Below are 21,581 nucleotides of genomic sequence, written 5' to 3' on the forward strand. Positions count from 1 at the left end.
ATTTTTTTGATGCACACGAGTTCACAGTGAGTATATATGCATACACGAATAGACGCCATGATCTGATGTCGATGAACTTTGGCCATCATGAAAAGTATTGGAGCAATCTTTAGGAATATAAATATGTGGCAAATTAGAAACCAAAAACCATTTTACATAAGATTGAAACTTCTCATTTAAAAGTGTACAATTCCTGTAGTGTCATAGGTCAGAAAACCAAGTCAGAAAATCAGGTCAAAATTTTAAAATTCATAGTTTACTCAATGCGATGTGCTACATTGCATTTCTATATTAACATTAAACTCTCCGTACGGATAAAATTGTAAAGATAAATTGAATCTGCCCCCGGTTTTAATTCTACGTGTTTGAACTTCATAAAACGGCCATCAAATACCAATATAACCCTTTGGTAAAGGGAAGCCTACAATCTACCTAGTCAAGGACTGTGTATAAATGGACTTACGTATATACATACAATGAAACAGTATTAAAATTGTTTTACTTGTTTAAACTAAAGAATAGAAAGCACACATACTTCAAAATTCTCTCAGACAATGCCACTTTTCATTGAATGTTGAACAATTCAAATCCATTCGGTAAATATATACATGTATAGGGAATTTGAAGTCATTAAAAAAGTTTTAATTGAGAACAAAGTCTTGGGACTGACACATAAGAACATGTTTGAATTGAGTTGGGTAAAGATAATCAATCAATCAATCATTCTGGTATAGAGTTGTGATATTTTTTTCTGAGACAAGTGCTTGTCAGACCATACACAAGAACTTGCGGTCATCCGATGTTCAGTACTTCAGTACTTTGATTATAGGTTACAATCATTTCATACAATAAATATAGTTGTACCCCTGCTAAAACGAGTTAATCAGGTATTTATATTGTGAAGAGTTGTCGAAATCCGGATATGGTGTACAGATTTTAGTTTGTTTATGGTTTACCATCTTTGATGCAAGTTTACTGTTTTTGTTTTCCATTTTGTATTAAATTGATATAAAGAAAGATCCACTTTGTTACATCTAGTGATCTATTTATTTGGCATTTGTCAATGGCAGTCTGCAGGGTCTAAGAGCATAAGTTGTTCGACCTCTTAGTCAAATGCGTTTTGATAAAATATTCTTTTTCACTTTTTTGGTCTTTTTTTTGTGCTGTATCACCGTGTAGAACGCCACATGCGGGGTGTCGGCTATGTTTGACATGGGGTGGCAATTTTGAAGCGACGAAAAAGTAACAAGGTAAGTTCAAGCATCAAATTTTCTTATTTCTAGAACTCTCAGTACCATATAATGTATCGCACGGAAAGAACCGCAACATAATCTATTTCCTGAAAGCAGAAGCAGTCGTTTTCAGTGCTCAGTTTTCTCAAACACCTCGCCCTAGTTTTCCGTGTTGCAGATTTTGAGGCTTTATATGTAAATTTCGGTATAAAAAACTACTTTACACAGCCATCCCCCGTATCATTTATATAGAATTGCATTCCTCTCATTGACTTATACCAAAAACCAGTTTCTTAGTTAAAATTAATTGGTTTTAAAACTGTTATTTATCAAAATGTAAAGTGTCGCTCGGGGTGTCAGATTTTGCGTCGCAAGGGGTAGAGGCTTGTCATAAAAAAAATACATATTTGCTTGTAAATTAGTCTTCATATGATACATTTTATTTTAAACACATCTACTTTACCATGACAAAACAAGGATTTTTCATTTTGTCGGTTTTTGGTCTTATAAAATATATACTTTTGATTTCATTCACATCTACTTTACCATGACAAAATAAGGGTTTTTCATTTTGCCTGGTTTTGGTCTTATAAAACATGTGCTTTTGATTTCATTCATAGTAAAAAAAATGGCTTAAAATATTTAGTTTTCAAGCTGGTAAACGATTTCTTTTCCTTTTCAGTCACTATCATGGTAAAAAAAAGTCAAGGCTATGGCTCAATAAACCAAAACATCACAAAATAGTCCTCAATATAAGATATGCCCGAAGCCTCCACCAAGCCAAAATGCATCATAGTTCATCATCAGGTTCATCTAAAAAGCACTCGTGCACGCCGCAAAAATCCATTACTCCTAAAAGAATTAGAACACTCTCCACCCCGTATAACCCCGATACAAATGAAACCGGACGTTGACGCGTTCGAAGCGATAATCAGGACAATATTTAGGATGACAACAATTTGGAATGCCTCTCTAGAACTTATTTGAGTATATATAAATATGTCAATGTGCATGATAGTTTATTTATTCAATTATACAATTGTTGTTAGTTTTAGATATTGCATAGAACGATTGATAAAACTGCTAGATGCAAAACGCACAGACATGGTACAATTTCATACGTTTTATGAGATAAACAATGCTGAATATCTTTTCGTGCATACACCTTTGCGTATTAATACCTTAAGCAATAACAAATAACTATACTTTGAATTACTACGTGCCTTCAAATGTTCCCTAGAACTAAGAATAAACGCAATATCACAGTAAATAAGTTTTCTCTTACTGTATTGTTCGTTCCACTAAATGTGTCGCGTTCGTTGTGCGTTTTAAAAAAATCACTGTACAGTTCGTTGACAGAAACCGTCACAAATCACTTTTTTGTCAAGGTATTCGAGATGATGTCGGCGACCCTTTTTCTATATTTTATTGTAAATGTTTATCCGTTAAATTAGTCAAAATAGTTGAACTTGAATCACCAGTCACCCAAAGCCAAAACTGCAGTGTTTAACCAGCGTACATCTGATAGAATGTTTCTATTGAAAATTGGGACTTTCAACGTTATTCCAGATGAAATGAACAGTTAATAAATATATTCCAGAGGAAATAAAGTTTCAAAAAGTATAGATTAAAACATTAATGACTTCCTTTTCACAATTTGAGGCTCTTCAAAATGCTGATGTTGGTCCAAATTCGCATAGACGAAAGCAGACATAGAAGCTCGTTGAACTTAGTTTGCCGAATGCCTTAGATTGCATTCCAACTGCTTTATCTATGGGTGGGTTTTTTTTAACTTTTTTTTTTTTACACATAAAGCTTTTTAGATGTGGTGTGATGGCCAGTGATACAACTTTCCACCAAAGTTTAAATGAAGTGGGTGAATAAAGCAATTATTATAGTCCAATGTACAACATTTAACAGTGAGGAAAACCTATACCATATAGTCGGCTATAAAAGACACCAATATAAAAAAAAATGTGAAAAAATAAAAACGAGAAAACTAACGGTTATTTATTTATAACTTATGGATTAATTATCAAAGAAAAAAAATATGACAGATCTATATAACCTATGTTATACAGGCCCATGACGTAGGACCGACACGAAAAAAATGCGGCGGGATTAAATATGTGAGCCCCCAACCCTCTCCTTAACCTGGGACACTGGTGTAACAGCACAACTTATAAAAAAAAACATAAAAAAACCTGTACAGTTGCAATTGGCTCAACTCAAAATGTCGGTACAAGGCACAAAAACCATATACATAAAATATCGACAAAGGAGTAATTGAAGTAACTGATAGTTATTTCAAAGCGAATTAAAACTAAGAGGTAAATCATGTGTATCTAAAGTATTAGTCAGTAATTATGTTCCAGAGCGTATGAGTATTTGGACCGTACGTGTACGGTCTGGGCCGTATGCGTACTTTTTCAAAATACTCATACGGTCGGACCGTACGCGTACGGTCTGACTTATATTAAGAAGTATACATAAAATATCGACAAAGGACGAATGGGAATATACGATCCAATGTCTCGTGTACTTTACGAACCCTTGAAAAACTTTTTGAGAGGTCCATAAATGGCCTGTTGAAAGGCAACATTTGTGTACTTATTCAATATACCTCATTTTATCCAGTAGCAGTAATTCCGGAGGGCCTCCTTCCAGGACCTACATGTAGTATGTGCTGCTACTTTGTGCTTATCTTGAACGTTAAGCAGCCAACAATCAGCTATTACGTACGCGTGTCATTAACAAATAAAGGGGTCCAGAAATTGTTAAGTATCAACTGTGAAATATGGAACGCCGTAGCTGCCTTATGTGTACTTGTTTTTAGATACGCTTATACTTTTCAATATATGCACATAGTTTTTCTATATATGCACATACTTTTTCTCTATATGCACATAGTTTACTTTATATGCACATAGTTTACTTTATATGCACATAGTTTTTCTATATATGCACATAGTTTTTCTATATATGCACATAGTTTTACTATATATGCACATACTTTTTCTCTATACGCACATACTTGTTCTCTATATGCACATAGTTTACTTTATATGCACATAGTTTTTCTCTATATGCACATCTGTTACTTATTCGTTTTTGATGCGCGGAGTATACGGTTGCACTTTGAATTAAATCGTTTTTCAATTGTGTTCATGTCTCTGGTGGTAACAATGTGTTCTTACAGATGAAATGACCCTATAAGCGCGATTGCATCCGTTCCAGTGCTCGGTTAATACCCTGTTACTTATTCACTTATAATACGTTTGTTGTACGTTGCACCTTTTAAAAAAAAAATTCAATTGTGCCCATGTCTCTTTGTGTAACAATGTGTTCTTAGAGATGAAATGACCCTATTAGCGCGTATGTACCCGTTCCAGCGCTCGGCTAATACCCTGTTACCTATTCGTTAATTATTCGCGTATAATACATTTTTTTATACGTTGCACCTGTTAGGAAAGGATTTTCAATTGTGTTCATGTCTCTGATGGTATAAACAATGTGTTCTTAAAGAGGAAATAACCCTATTAGCGCGTATGTACCCGTTTCCAGCGCTCGGCTAATACCCTGTTACCTATCTTATACTTATTCGCTTATAATACGTTTGTTGTACGTTGCACCTTTAAGAAAAGGATTTTCAATTGTGTTCATGTTTCTGGTGGTAACAATGTGTTCTTAAAGATGAAATAACCCTATTAACGCGTATAAACCCGTTCCAGCGCTCGGTTGACACCCTGTTACCTATTCGTTACTTATACGTTACCTATTCACTTATAGTACGTTTGTTGTACGTTGCACCTTTTAGAAAAGGATTTTCAATTGTGTTCATGTCTCTGGTGGTAACAATGTGGTCTTAGAGATTGAATGACCCTATTAGCGCGCATGTACCCGTTCCAGTACTCGGTTGACACCCTGTTATCTATTCGTTACCTATTCACTTATAATACGTTTGTTGTACGTTGCACCTTTTAGAAAAGGATTTTCAATTGTGTTCATGTCTCTGGTGGTAACAATGTGGTCTTAGAGATTGAATGACCCTATTAGCGCGTATGTACCCGTTCCAGCGCTCGGTTAATACCCTGTTACCTATTTGTTACCTATTCGTTACCTATTCACTTATAATACGTTTGTTGTACATTGCACCTTTTAGAAAAGGATTTTCAATTATGTCCATGTCTCAGGTGGTAACAATGTGTTCTTAGAGATGAAATAACCCTATTACTGCGTATGTACCCGTTCCAGCGCTGGAACAGGTGCATGTGCGCTAATAGGGTCATTTCATCTCTAAGAACACATTGTTACCACAAGAGACACGGACACAATTCAAAAACATATTTTAAAAGGTGCAACGTACAACAAACGTATTATAAGTGAATAAGTAACAGGTATTAACCGAGGTCTGGAACGGGTGCGTGCGCAATAATAGGGTCATTTCATCTTTAAGAACACATTGTTACCATCAGAGACATTAACACAATTGAAAATCCTTTTCTAAAATGTGCAACGTACAACAAACGTATTAAAAGTGAATAGGTAACAGGGTATTAACAGAGCGCTGGAACTGGTGCATGCTCGCTAATAGGGTCATTTCATCTCTTAGAAAACATTATTACCACCAGAGATATGAACTTAATTGAAAATCCTTTTCTAAAAGGTTCTACGTACAACAAACGTATTATAAGTGAATAGGTAACATGGTATTAACCGAGCGCTGGAACGGGTACATGCGCGCTAATAGGGTACTTTCATTTTTTAAAACACATTGTTACCATCAAAGACACGGACACAATTGAAAATCATTTTCTAAAAGGTGCAACGTACAACAAACGCATTATCAGTGAATAGGTAACGAATAGGTAACAGGTTAATTGCCGAGCGCTGGAACGGGTACATGCGCGCTAATAGGGTCATTTCATCTCTAAGAACACATTGTTACACAAAGAGACATGGGCACAATTGAATTTTTTTTTAAAAGGTGCAACGTACATCAAACGTATTATAAGTGAATAAGTAACAGGGTATTAACCGAGCACTGGAACGGTTGCAATCGCGCTTATAGGGTCATTTCATCTGTAAGAACACATTGTTACCACCAGAGACATGAACACAATTGAAAAACGATTTTATTCAAAGTGCAACCGTATACTCCGCGCATTAAAAACGAATAAGTAACAGATGTGCATATAGAGAAAAACTATGTGCATATAAAGTAAACTATGTGCATATAGAGAACAAGTATGTGCGTATAGAGAAAAAGTATGTGCATACATGTATATAGTAAAACTATGTGCATATATAGAAAAACTATGTGCATATAAAGTAAACTATGTGCATATAAAGTAAAATATGTGCATATAAAGTAAACTATGTGCATATAGAGAAAAAGTATGTGCATATATAGAAAAACTATGTGCATATATTGAAAAGTATAAGCGTATCTAAAAACAAGTACACATAAGGCAGCTACGGCGTTCCATAGTGAAACGTTTCAATTTTTTATTGATATCTATTAAGACATGATAATAGAAATAAAGCAAATGTCTATGGTTAGGTTGATGGTTGATGATTGATGCTTTGCTCAATTGCATAATTTACCGATGACGCCAAAGGTAACTAAGGAATATAAATATGGTCCCTTTGGTCTTCTCCGAAATAAGTCAAAATTTGAATGAAATGCATATGAGACAATATCTGAAAAAGTCTAATTTCCATGTCCCGCACTTCACCAGCAATTATTTTTTTATTCAACCATCTTTTTTGAAAATTTTAAGTTTAAGTATAAACTAAGTTATATAATGCACCATGGCCTGCCAATTAAACACTCATTCTTATATCTCTTCTAATAAAATATTGTAATTTAAATGTTCAACCCCCCCTAAAATCATGTTGTCCCCTGTGTTTTTTTGAAAACTAAATCATTCAAATATTATCCAAATTAATTAAACAGGCGTCCGATTCTCACATATATGATATATTATATAATAAACTTGCCCCTAATTTGTCTTTTTATATTATAACTATAGCATGTAATAAAATTTTGCAAATTTTAAGAGAAAAAAAATTTGTCCCCAGGGGTGATTTCCCTCCTGTTACCACTGGTTTTTTTACCTGTGGAAACGTTTACAAGACCAAGAGTTATTTTCCCATTATGTATTGTGAAGAGCATCATTTCCTGAATGCATTAGTACAAAGAAATAGTTGGAAAGGCGGCCAGGTTTGAAAATTCAAGCCCATCCAATGTAAGAATTTATAGCAAAATACTTATTGGTGTTCTATCCTGTTACAGCCTTTTCTTAAACTTTCTGAGAATATTTTTAAGTGTGCACCACAGCACTAAGTGTGTTTTTATATCATCTTTTTAAAAGTTATATGTTACAGGAAATACACTTACATTTAATGTGATAAAAAGGACAAAAACTATCGCGTAATTCCTTTCTGTTACGTTCTGTCATGTTACCTGATAAAAAGTAACAGAATAACCATCATCAGTAACAGGAAGGATGTTCAAGACAATTTCACTGAAGAATCGAACAGTTAATCTACTATATGCCAACCATTTCATTCAATATAAGTTATCACCACCATATTAAATAAATTTCAAAATAATATAAAGTATATTGAATAAAAAAATAGGTTTTTTGCTTTTGATAACAGCAGAGAACATTGTGCAATTCTAGTTTAGTAGATAGTAACAGAAAGGAATTTATTTTAGAATTTTTCATTACCTAGGCAGATTTTTCATCTTGCAAATACAGTTTCAAAGGATAAATGACATTGTTTGCTGTTATCTTCCAATTGTGACCAATTTAAAATGATGTATTTTTCTTAAACTTTAAAATAAAGCAGAAAAATCCTTTCTGTTACCAACTCTGTCCTGTTACCGTTGTGCTGTTACTCAAGATTCTTTCATGTTACCGACATATATGACTATATTTAAGTATATTTCTAAACCTTTTGTATTGCAAATGCTAAAATCAATAATTGGCATTTGATAAACTATTGCAGGATATACTAGTAAACCACAAATATTGTCTTAAACTTATTCCTTATTCCCATTAGAAACTTTTTAAAATTGATTCACTTTGGTAACAGGAAAGAACTGGATTTTTTTTGTACCATTTTTAAAATAGCCATTGTTTCCTTATTAAACAATTGTTTGAATTACAGACAACAGTTCCTAGATCCCCAATGTGTGTTCTTCGATTTGTGCTATTAAAATACTGGGTCTAAAAAAAAAAAAATGCTTTTTCTTATTTCCAAAAATTAGACTTTTTCAGATATTGTCTCATATGTGTGGGTATAGACTTCAAGGTGCTTAAAATACCAGAATTACCAATCATGTAGATTTTGGCATCACAGTAGAAAGACTGTAATGTTCGAGGAAACTAAACATAATCTTTATACCTTAAAAATTAAAAAAAAAAAAAACATATTCGAAGAAAGCAATTCAGTTAATATTAAGAAGTATCTCTTCATTTTTATATCTTTACATTAAAGAAACTGTATTACTATTGACGGTTATAAGTTACATGTTCATTGTATACACATATTCTCTATCCATAATGTAACTCTATTGTACTCTATGGATTAGGACCCTTGGACCCGCCTCTGAGATTCAGGCCAAAAGCCTATAATCCATTAATTGTTTTTGATTGCCGTCTACATCAAAAAGAAGATGTGGTATTGAAACAACTCTTCGCAAGAGACCAGACGACACAAAAATGAACAACTATAGGTCCCCGTACGGCCTTCAACAATGAACAAAGCCCATACCGCATAGTCAGCTAAAAAATCACACAGAAATGACAAATGTAAAACAATTCATAAGAGAAAACTAACAGCCTATTTTTTGCAAAAATAGTGAACACAAAAATATATATAACCACTGATTACAAGCTCCTGGCTTTAGACAGGCACATACAGAATATGGCGGGATTAAACATGTTAGCGGGCACCTAACCCACCCCTAACCGTACAATGACTGTCGTATGGTAAACATTTTCTAAAATGCTATCAAATTAGATATTCGGACGTGTGTATCTGTATGCTTAGTCATATTTGCATCTGTCGAATTCATGTATTTCTACCAATTCAACTTTCATAAGGATTTTTTTTACATGTACAAAATACCTCCAAGAGTGTTTCGACAATATAACGGATATTATGGGTTGCTGTCTCCATGTTATGTGGGTAAATTATTTATTTTTTAAACATGCATGTTGGTTATAATCATATCAAAGCATTATTTCATACACGCAAAATTCATTGAAAAACGCAATATTGTGTCAACGAAGCGTACAGTATAAAAAGGTGTAATGACAACGAAGCGTACACAACATGAAAATAAAGACACTTCAAAACGTGTATTTTTTGGTTTCTAGACACAACACAAACATACGACCTTCATAAGTTTGTTAATTTTAACTATCAAATTTTCAAAAATGTATGTTATAAAAACTATGAGGTACAAGAAACATTAAGTTTTGAATATTTAAAAATACCAAGCACGTTTTATCATTGATATCGTCGTGCGTTATTTGATGTTTGTATATAAAAATTCAACATATTTGAAAAGCCTTTTAGTAACTTATGAGAATTATGGCAAAGAATATATTGGAGCAAAATATCCGAAGAATAGATATTGGATTTTCTTTAAAAGTATTAATTTCTTACTGTCTGAACTCAGTATTACACGATGTGTTCGATGAGGGGGGGCAAGGGGTTTAACTGTTATGCTGTTATGGGGCAATTTAATTCTTTGTTATCTGTTATTTTGAAAATATATTTGCTGTTAGCTGTTATTGTCTTATTCTTTGTTAGCTGTTATTGGGCTTTTAGTTTTTTTGTTATCTGTTATTGTGATAATGTATTTTCTGTTAACTGTTATTGAAAATTGGAATGTTAGCATTTTTTTTTATAGTCAATATTCTGTATAAATTGAAGATCATTGGACATTGGGGTCTACCACTACTAATATGTTTGTCCCGTATTCAGAGAAGGATTCCATTGACATATACCCATCACAGAAGTGAGGTCCAGGACAATTCAAGTATATCTTATGATTATCCTTTGTAATAAATTCCATTTTTTTATGAATGTGTATTTAGAATTATCTTAATTTTTTGTATGAGAATAATGTTCCTTGTTTCCCCTACGAACATATTAAATTAAAACAATTCTTAATATGACAAAAAGGAAAACATATGGCCAGGAATATCTGACAAGGATCTCAATTAAGGACTAGGTCCTAACAACCACTTAACCTTTTATATAATATGGTACATAGACTCAGCTCTGTGATTCTTTTCAAAGCAGAACCAAATGCATTGTACAATGAAAGTTCCAACCATGTACTTGCGTCCGAAGCTGCACATAACTCATTACAAACGAAGATTTATTTCGTTTCAAGCCATTGTTTCCCTACTAAACTATGTATTCTTGGTACACGTACATCAAAAACCTGTTAAAAAATTGTTCAAATAAGGCCTTTGAAAAAGTGGAATAAATTGCTTTTGGAGTGTCAAAATTCGTTCGAAGTACTTGATAAATTGCATGCTTATAATTGGTGCTTTTGATTTTTCTACCCTATATACCACTTTGCCTCATAGTCTTATTAAGAAAAATTCACACACCTCATTAGATGGTCATTTAGAAAAAGTCGGAATATTCAAACTCTTTTAGGTTATTTTTTTTTTATTAGCAACAAAGGGAGCTTCAGTCAATATATATAAACAATACACCAACGTTTCATGAGAACTGCTGAAAGCATTTTTGAGTTATGAATAAAATCCCTTAACTCAATAACATAAAATCTAAAATTAATAAAAATCGAAAGGGAGTTTACAACAATAGATATAAACATTTCAGCAAAGTTTTATGAGAACTGCTGAAAACATTTTTGTGTTAATGTCTGTAAACTGGAAAATCCCCCCTTTTTAATTAATAAAACCCTTTAACTCGGAAACGTAAAATCTAAAATTTATAAAAATTGAAAGTGACCTCATGTTAATAGATATAAACAATTCACCAAAATTCCTTGCTTTGTGAAAGCATTTTTGAAATATTATCAGAAAACTGAAAAAAAACCACCAATTTTATTGAATAAAAACCTATTACCCAGAAACTTAAAATCTAAAATTTATAAAAAAAAAAAAAGCAAAAAAGGAGCTTACATCAATAGATATAAACAATTTCCCAAAGTTTAATGCAAATTGGTTAAAGAGTTTTTGAGTTAATGTCCGACATGTTGAGAACAGACGGACAACAGTATACCATAATACGTTCCGTTAACGAGCGTATAAAAAATATTATAATATATTGAGTTGTAATTTAAACACATTCTAGATACATAAATTAGTACTAAAAACATAGTCATAGAAAATGGAATGCATAACAAAGGATTATATCCGTAATAAGCAATACTGATTTGTCAAAGACCATATTATTTTAATATTTCATTTACTGTTATCTGTTTTTGTCCATTTTAATTCCTTGTTATCTGTTATGAGCCAAATCAATTTGCTGTTTTGCTGTTATTGGGACCCCCCTTGCCCCCCCTCTTCGATTGGAACGCGTCAACGTCCGGTTTCATCTGTATCGGGGTTATACAGGGTGCTCTCTCCAATGAAACACTTACCGGCATCTTTTTCAGCGAATGACAACACAACTTCAAGTATGATACTACAATTATCAATGAGAAAACAACGACTTGTACACAAATATACAACGGAACAGGTTTACAAGAAAAAATGATTCAAGACAGTTATTTCGTGCGTAATCGCCCAGCTAGAACTATCCGTTTTCTGTTACACATCTATCATATCATATCTACTTTGAAGGTCTACTCTGAATATATACATATCTCCAAACGAACCAGAATTGAATACAATTTGAAGAATTTGATGTAACCTGTGTTTTTCTAGGTTGAATTTCTGTTACATTTATGTTCATATTTGTGTAGGTGTGTTTGAATTAAAAAGTATCAGATAGAGATCGATTTATAAGAAAATGTATTCTTTTTTTTATGACAAGCCTCTACCCCTTGCGACGCAAAATATGACACCCCGGGCGACACTTTATATTTTGATGAATAACAGTTTTAAAACCAATTAATTTTAACTAGGAAACTGGTATTTGGTATAAGTCAATGAGAGGAATACAATTCTATATAAATGATACGGGGGATGGCTGTGTAAAGTAGTTTTTTATACCGAAATTTGCATATAAAGCCTCAAAATCTGCAACACGGAAAACTAGGGCGAGGTGTTTGAGAAAACTGAGCACTGAAAACGACTGCTTCTGCTTTCAGGAAATAGATTATGTTGCGGTTCCTTCCGTGCAATACATTATATGGTACTGAGAGTTCTAGAAATAAGAAATTTTGATGCTTGAACTTACCTTGTTACTTTTTCATCGCTTCAAAATTGCCACCCCATGTCAAACAAAGCCGACACCCCGCAAGTGGCGTTCTACATGGTGTGTATTTAGACCCCTCTACAATGAAATTTGTTTTACATTTACACGTATAAAATTGTTTTTATCCAACGCAATTATATGTTTGAACGTTGTTTTCAATTTAGATTTGTATATATATCCAACGCAATCATAGGTTTAAACGTAATTTTCAATTTATTTTTTTTCATTTGGGCTTGTATCATATTTTCCCTCCGGTTTATATGATCCGTTCATCTGATTTGGACTCTAATATTCAAGAGTCTATCCTAAATTCAGGTAAATTATATGGCCTTCCAAGTACCGTTTCGATCCCTAACCAGGGGCGGATCCAGGATTTTGGAAAAGGGGGGGGGCGAAGGTGTTTAAATTCGCCGATGTGAAACTGATGTGTTTTGAGTCTGTGTAATTGAGAAAAAATATATTTTAGAAAAAAATTGGGACTTTTTTTGGCTAAAAAAACATGAAATAAGTGTAATATGCACTTTTAAAACGATTCGTGGCGTGGAGCATGTATATTTTGTAGTTCCTGAAAAGTGTAAGGGTTGGACATTTTCGATGCTGTATTCTCCCTATTAATTGTCTATCATAAAATGATAGTACGTATCGAAAGCTATTTTCTGATAAATTTGATGTGTGACTTTTCTGTAAAAAAAAAAAGACATGGAAAATTATCGCTGGTTTGTTGTAAGTTAAGTTATCATAACCCCACAGATTTCTTGTTGTAAACAAGAAATAAGTCGGGCTATTCGATGAAATTTACAATACGACGGACACGAGCTAAAAAAGACAAACAAGCAATATTTATCCAAATGATTGGTTGATATGTTTCAAAATTAAGGGATGTGAGGAATTCCAAATCAATCAAAAGCTACGAAAGAGTCTGATATCATCGGACAACCAATTTATGAATAAAGGTAGAAAAATGTAGACATAAAGGCTACTATCAGCAGGCAGGTTGCAGTCTGGTCTTGAAAAAAGTATTCAATATATCAGTTCGGCGAAACAGACATTCCGGTCAGACATGGAAACCTCCCCCCAAAAAAAAATACGCCCATTTTTTATTCATCATGTTCATTTAATGCTTAATAATTCTGTTGTATATTCGTTTCTAATAGCAAAAAAAGGACAAGATTATTGTTTTCAATCCAGATACGGCCAGAATTTTTGTTAAATGCAAAAATCAGGGTCAATTTTTTTATCTCTCAAATATCTCAGACTGCCTCCTCAAATCAAATGGTTCGTACCTTAGACTTTAAATCTATCTAGAGCTTATACTGACTGGGGATCATTATTCAGCTGCTATTTTAAAATAGGATGCCGATCATGGGGCGTTACGAGTTTAACATGTTTTCGTAGGTAAATAATATTGCTGAGGAACTTTTTTTCATGAGAGTGTACTAATATAGAGTATTACTGTTTGGTGGACTAATGAAATAGAAGTCAATATGTTCTTGCTCAATCCCGTGTCGCCTTGAAGGTGTTAAGATTGTCATGCTCAGCCTAAGCAATTTGTGACAGTAATTTAAATTTCAAAATGACTGAGTGACGTTTTTTCGACGCACTGGTCAACTCCACCATATGATTCACATGACCTTTAGTTAGTATATACCAGCTAAAAATATCTTTATAAGTAAAGAATTGTCACATCTATAAAATAAATACACAGGAAATGGCAAAGTTTGATTAATCATTTTCACAAATAAAAAAATGTCCAAGCAAAATTCGAAATTACGTCTACGGAAATCACTGCAGATATGAGAAAAATACATAGCAGCAAAATCGCGGGTGCGGGCAATTTCACAACAAATGAATATGTTTTTGGTGTTTTCGCTATTTTTGTTTCGTGTTTCCGCTCCTTGTTTTTCCTGTGTTGACTTGTCCTCACCATTAATTGGACAATTTTTCATTGTATTTTAAAACTCCTTCAGTTTCGGGGATACTCAACCGTAAAAAAAATTACCCGGGGCATATTTACCACGTTGCTTAGATTCGCTAATTTGATTGGTTAATGAAATGATTTTGTCACGCATGTCAAACTTAACTCTGTCCCTTAATTCGAGAAATATTCAGTAAGTTTGACGTGTTTTTTATAGTTTGAAGTAAAAATTAAGAATTTAAATGATGGCAAATACTGACATTGAATTGACGATGAAATAGTTTATAAAAAACACCCATCATTTAAATTTTAATACAATAAATTTATGAGTGGGTAAACCTGGGAACAGTATATCTAATATATATGTTCCTGGGTAAACATATCATAATCTAGAGTACACATCCTTGATAAAAAGAGTGTAATTATGTATTCCAACTTTTCCTGTGGATTTTATATTACTGTCGATGTCAATCTCTGAATATGGTATACGAAATCACCACTGGAATACATACTTGATGAGTGATAAATTACCCAATAAACGTAAACATGTTAATGTCAGAAAAAAATAAAATGGCCGACTCTATTACAGAAATCTTATATTTGATTGTTGGTACGAATTAAGCATATTTAAGGCACTAAAGCTGGAATTTTACTGCTTTAAAGCCCTCGTTTTACAGCCAATTGCAATGTGTGAGAAAATCAGTCAAATAGAATAAACTGGACCTTGAAAGATGATTTGGGTGTGCTTGATTACTTTTTTCTTACAAGGTACCACAAGCATTTGCCTCAGAAAAAAACCCTAAATTAATATACCTTAGTATAACACGTAATATTAAGGTATGTAGTGGAAAAAAATCTAAGACGATTTTACTATTGCAGATGTTTTTCATTGTAACTATTTTGAATGTGAACTACAGAATATTGCCTCCAATTGATAGCAATTTCAAGGTATCCAAACTGCTAAAAGTGAATGATAAGAAATGATGAAACACTATGCAGTCTATCAAACTGTTATTAAATGGACTGCTGAGAACTGCTAACAAACTGCTTAAAATATGACAAGCCGGTAAAAAAACTGCTAATTTTTATTAGCAGATTAATTAAACTTGGGGTTAAGTCACTGTTGTATCTGCAACTTTCCTTAAAACTCTGCTATGTTTCATGCCTCTGTCACTTAAGGCAAAAGGTGTGTTACATGTTACCTTTGAGTCTGACAGTCCTGTCTGCCTCATATTGGTTTCCTTTCTCTTTCTTAAGTTTGCCCAACTTTGGTTTTGGTTGAGTAAAATTGAATAGTTAGTAAACCTTTGCATAGCAAAAGTTGTGATAATTGGTCTGTTGTATGCTTGAAATCTCGTGCATTGCATTGATAAAATGTATCAAAGTTGCTAGCTGTTACACACTGATTACACTGTTATACTGTATTGATATGTAAAAAAGAAAGTTTGAAATGATCATAATGTAAAGAAGAAAATGCCAATAATAAATAAAAATATATCCAGAGCTCCTGATAAGCTGTGTTTTTGCATAAATTACGCAATTAAAACGATAGAAAACCCAATTCAATTTTCCTCAGCGTTTGAAAAATCCAATTTGAAGGAAAACCAAATTATTTATTAAAAAACTATGCCTTACCAACCCTATTAGCCTGGCTGTCAAGTGCTTTATTTACCGAAAATAATGATTTATTTTGCGTAATTTACTAATTTATTGTTCAATTTGTAATTTTAAGGAAGAAACTTTCGCATTAAAAAAGAGCATCAATCAAAATGCAATAGTAACTACTGGGGCATTCTAGGTCACTTACATTAACGTTAATGTAACCAAAGCAATGGGTCAAGATTTTACAAATGGCAGAACTGAGTCCTTGTAAGAATCTTTAAATTATTTATCCCTTACTAAAAAAAAAATTAACTTATTCTGAGGAATGGAGAATCGTCACCCATATTATTGAATCAATCGTTGAGAAAGCAATCTCGAATAACTCTGTGTGTAATGATACTGGTCATTAAATAACTGCCCATCGTCGTGATCATATATTTAAGGGGGCTCACAGGTCTAAATAATTTTTTTTTTTAAATATAGCATTGCGCTATTTTTTCTATAAATAAACTTTATCCTTTACTTAATGGAAAAGTTGAATAAAAATATGGGGTCACTGTTTATTTAAGCTCACAATCCACCTTTGAAAGAAGCATGTATTTTTGTTGAGGTACTTTTTTTCTGTCTAACTAATAGGGGAAAAAAAGGTAAAATCGAAATAAAAAAAGAACTTAATTACAGAAATTGCTTAAATTTTGCAATAGTTTAGTTCATTTGAAAAAAAAAATAATAATAATAGGTCACTGATGAGTTTAAAAAGTTATTTCAATTTTTATGCCAAAAATGGCATTTTTTTCAGGGAGATAATTTGGAGCTTTTTCAATGATATAATCATTTTAAAAGTCATCATGGGCCAAAACGAATTGATTTTTTGGGTTGATTTTTGTACCACACCATAAAGTAACAGCTAATAGTGTAATAGTGTGATAAATACAATTTGTAATGAAAAAACAAATGTTTTTATTTTTGCTGATTTTTTTGTACCCTCGAGCTTCCTTATGGTAGATTTATGGTATACCGCCATCTTGAATTGTACAATCACAGTACAAAATCTGTCTAGTTATTTGCCCAAATCAGCAAATCAGCAAATTTGAAAACAGATTTGCAATTTAATGGTTAGACTGTTTATTTATATAAAGAAAACTTGTTAATGTATTGTATTATTTAAAATATTTTAACAAATATCAACCTTTTTGGTTTTTAAATTTTTTTTTTTTAAATGAGCCATTTAAGGGGAGATAACTCTTTTAGTACAAAATTGATACTGGGCTAATAGGGAAATTTTTTATTTTTACTTGTGGCAAGAAAACATTTAATGTTCGATGACACCATATTTTCTTTTTATTTTCTTAAAACATATTATAAAACCTATCTTCTCACAATTTATTTCAAAATTTTATTTCATAGAATTTTTTTATGCACTGTTATTTGTTTTTTTTAATGAACAAACTAACCAAATTTAGGCAGTTTTCAAAGACTCATTGCTTGAAAAATAGCACGGTGACCCATACTTTTTATTATATTTTTGAAAAAAGCATAGGAAAATCTTCATTTTGTCAAATTATAAGAAAATTCTGTCTCAAAAAACATTTACTCATGATCTATATATGAATAATATTCTTTACACCAGAAATGTTATTTATAAACAAGTGTATGAGTTTAGTAATGACAAGTAAGACAGACTTGTATATTATACATCTGATAGTTCAAAATGGAAAGTTATAAGTTATCGGCCGTGTACCCTGATTAATACCTGCAGAAGTGAAACGATGCATGAACTTTCAAGCCCGACAGGTCAATCGCTTGAATACCTGGATGTGTCACCTCACACCCCTCACAATACTTTTGGAAGTAATACCTTTAGCCATGCTGGTGATCAGATGAGGGAAGATCAGAATTTATTTGAAAAAAGTTTATTACTTTAAAGAATTATGAACAATTTAGATTTTCGAAAACAATTTTCACGGAACACTTATTTATGATTTCAACTTTGACTTTTTACCTAATTCCAATATTAACAGTTTAAAAACAACAGACCATGGTCATTAAAAAAAAATAAGAATATTTTCCGTATCAAGTTAGTTAGTCGGATAAAACAACTGTACGAGTGACAAGATATCGACACGCAATTACGACTACATCGGTTACTGTCGTTTTGTTCCTTTGTGGTTTATAGACATATCATTGTTTTTAATCGGGAAGGAAGACAAAATGGCCGAACGCAGAGAATTGATACTCTAAATTTCAAATCAGATCGCTTATCTAGCGGAATAAAACTTTAATATCTATGAATTTGAGCATTTTTATACAGAATGAACATATCAATTTTTAATTTTTTTGTGAAGTTTCCCTTTAAAGGGACTGTTTGCTGTTTAAATGGACAATATTTTGGTTCATGTCACTAAAATTGGGTGATTAAAATAACTTTCCATGAATCGATGTGAAATTGTTTTAACACATTTACAGAACTATAATATTGCTACATCATACACATGACAATGAATCAATTTTACCCAAACAGAGTAAATGTCTCAATTTGAAAACCATGAGGGAAAAAACCCAATACATTCAGGAATAATTGGAGTGAAAAACAAAATTTCCTTCTAAATACTAGCTTTTGATCATAGACAAGCTTCTGTCCAAGTTTGTTAAAAATAACTAAAACCGAAGCTCTGCATGAAATCCAATTATCCAGTGTTCAAAGTGTTAATGCAGAAATATTGTATACAATGGGAGATTACTCCATCTAATTAAAATGATATTAAAATTGTCTCCCTTGTATATTGTCTTGATCAAATTATGTAACCAATAATATCTATCAATAATTTTGAATATTTAAGCAAAAACCAATTGGTTAAGTTCAATTTAAAGTCATAAGAAACCTCAAAAAATATAATGCATATGTTTTTAATAACTCAATGGATAGTTTTCATTATAAAACTTATGTACATATACTTTTATCTGAAGAAAATTCTTTAATTTTTTCATGTTTAGAAGAAGTTTACTTTATTTGAATAGCTTCCTTCCAGCAAGCTATTCCCCCGACATATTTTCCGTATGCAAGGTGACCTCAGTGTGACCCATCTCGTAAAAATCCGGTGACCACAATACGCATGGATGTCCTTAAAATAAACTATTATCTGATTGTACATGTTAAATATGTGCTCAATATCCATGCTTTTTTGTTGATTGTTGACAAACAGGTGACAATTTTTAAACTTGGACTTCAAAATACAAACTTTAATTACATGTACCTGACATTTTTTCACAACAACACTGACCGATTGAAAAAAAAATTGACAATAATACGAAAAAATGATAAAATCGTGCACAGAAGACTAAGTTTATGATGTTTGTATGCATTAGTTCAAGAATTGGAATAACATAATTTTTCACCGGTCACTTGTTTCATATGACTTTAAGACATTAAACTTTTTTGAGTGTTTGCTTAAATTTAATTCAAAAGGGTCAAACCAAAGATTAATGTACTCCGGATTGATTTTGGTGAAATGTGTGTATATATTTAGATTTGTTTTTATACAGTCAGATGTATGTGTTTCATTATACCCCCGCTTTGAAAAAAAAGGGGGTATACTGTTTTACCTCTGTCTGTCCTTCCGTCAGTCCGTCCGTCCTATGAATATTTTTCGTCACATTTTTCTCAGGAACTACAATACCAGGATTTCTGAAATTTGGTTTCAGGCTTGATATATTAAGTCAGCTATACTGTGTGATGTGTTTTCAGATTCATCACTCGACAACTTCCTGTTTACCGAACACTTGTATCATTTTTACACCTGATAGCCAAGTTGAAAAATTTTCATCACATTTTTCTCAGGAACTGCACTACCAGGATTTCTAATATTTGGTTTCAGACTTGATATAAGTCAGCTATACCGTGTGATGTGTTTTCAGATTCATCACTCGACAACTTCCTGTTTACCGAACACTTGTATTATTTTACACATGATAACCAAGTTGAAAATTTTCGTCACATTTTTCCCAGGAATTACCATACAAGGATTTCTGAAATTTGGTTTCAGGGATTATATAAGTCTGCAACACTGTGTAATGCGTTTTCAGATTCATCACTTGACAACTTCCTGTTTACCGAACACTTGTATGATTTTACATATGATAGCCAAGTTGAAAATTTTCGTCACATTTTCCCCAGGAATTACCATACAAGGATTTCTGAAATTTGGTTTCAGGATTTATACAAGTCGGCTATACCGTGTAATGCGTTTTCAGATTTATCACTCAACAACTTCCTGTTTACCGAACACTTGCATATTTTTACACTATTAAAATTATCCACTTGCGGCGGGGGTATCATCAGTGAGCAGTAGCTCGCAGTTTCACTTGGTCTTTCTCAATTTTTATTGCCTTTAAATGATGATTTTGACCCTTTTTGCATTTCTTTGGGGAAAACTTGTGTAAAGTTGAGTCAGAATATTTTAATTGTAAAAATATTGAACAATAATATATGATTCTTTTACAAATTTTTAGCACTTTTCCAACCACTGTGAACAACCACAAGAACAATACTTACACAGTTAGCTATAAGCTATATAACTTTTCTAAAAATTCAAATTAAATGCAAACATATACATGAGGTGGTAATGTCCTTTACCGTCAGGGGTCAAACGGTCATTTTCGGCTACCGTGATTCGTCAAAATATCCTTATCGTGATTTGTCAGATGTCTCAAATAAATATCGTTACTGTTATTTTTGGAAAATAATAGGTTGAATTCAGCTGGTTTTTTTATTGTCTAAAAGAAATGTACATTTTATCGTCATGCACTAAAAATTACCATTAACGTCATTTTGCAAGAGTTTTTATTGTCAAGCCTGCAACTTTTGTTGCAGAAAGCTCGACATAGGGATAGTGATACGGCGGCAGCGGCGGTGTTGGCTCACTTCTTAAAAGCTTTATATTTTAGAAGGTGGAAGACCTGGATGCTACATACTTTGTATATAGATGCCTCATGTTACAAAGTTTCCGTCAATGTCCTTGACCTCATTTTCATGGTTCAGTGACCACTTGAAAAAAAAGTTCAGATTTTTTGTAATGTTGAATTCTCTCTTATTATAAGTAAAAGGATAACTATATTTGGTATGTGCGTACCTTGCAAGGTCCTCATGCCCGTCAGACAGTTTTCACTTGACCTCGACCTCATTTCATGGCTCGGTGAACAAGGTTAAGTTTTGGTCCATATCTCAGATACTATAAGCAATAGGGCTAGTATATTCGGTGTATGGAAGGACTGTAAGGTGTACATGTCCAACTCGCAGGTGTCATCTGACCTTGACCTCATTTTCATGGTTCAGTGGTTATAGTTAAGTTTTTGTGTTTTGGTCTGTTTTTCTCATACTTTATGCAATAGATCTACTATATTTGTTG

The sequence above is a fragment of the Mytilus galloprovincialis genome, chromosome 7 (assembly GCF_965363235.1).
Source record: "Mytilus galloprovincialis chromosome 7, xbMytGall1.hap1.1, whole genome shotgun sequence".
NCBI classification, from domain to species: Eukaryota; Metazoa; Mollusca; class Bivalvia; order Mytilida; family Mytilidae; genus Mytilus; species Mytilus galloprovincialis.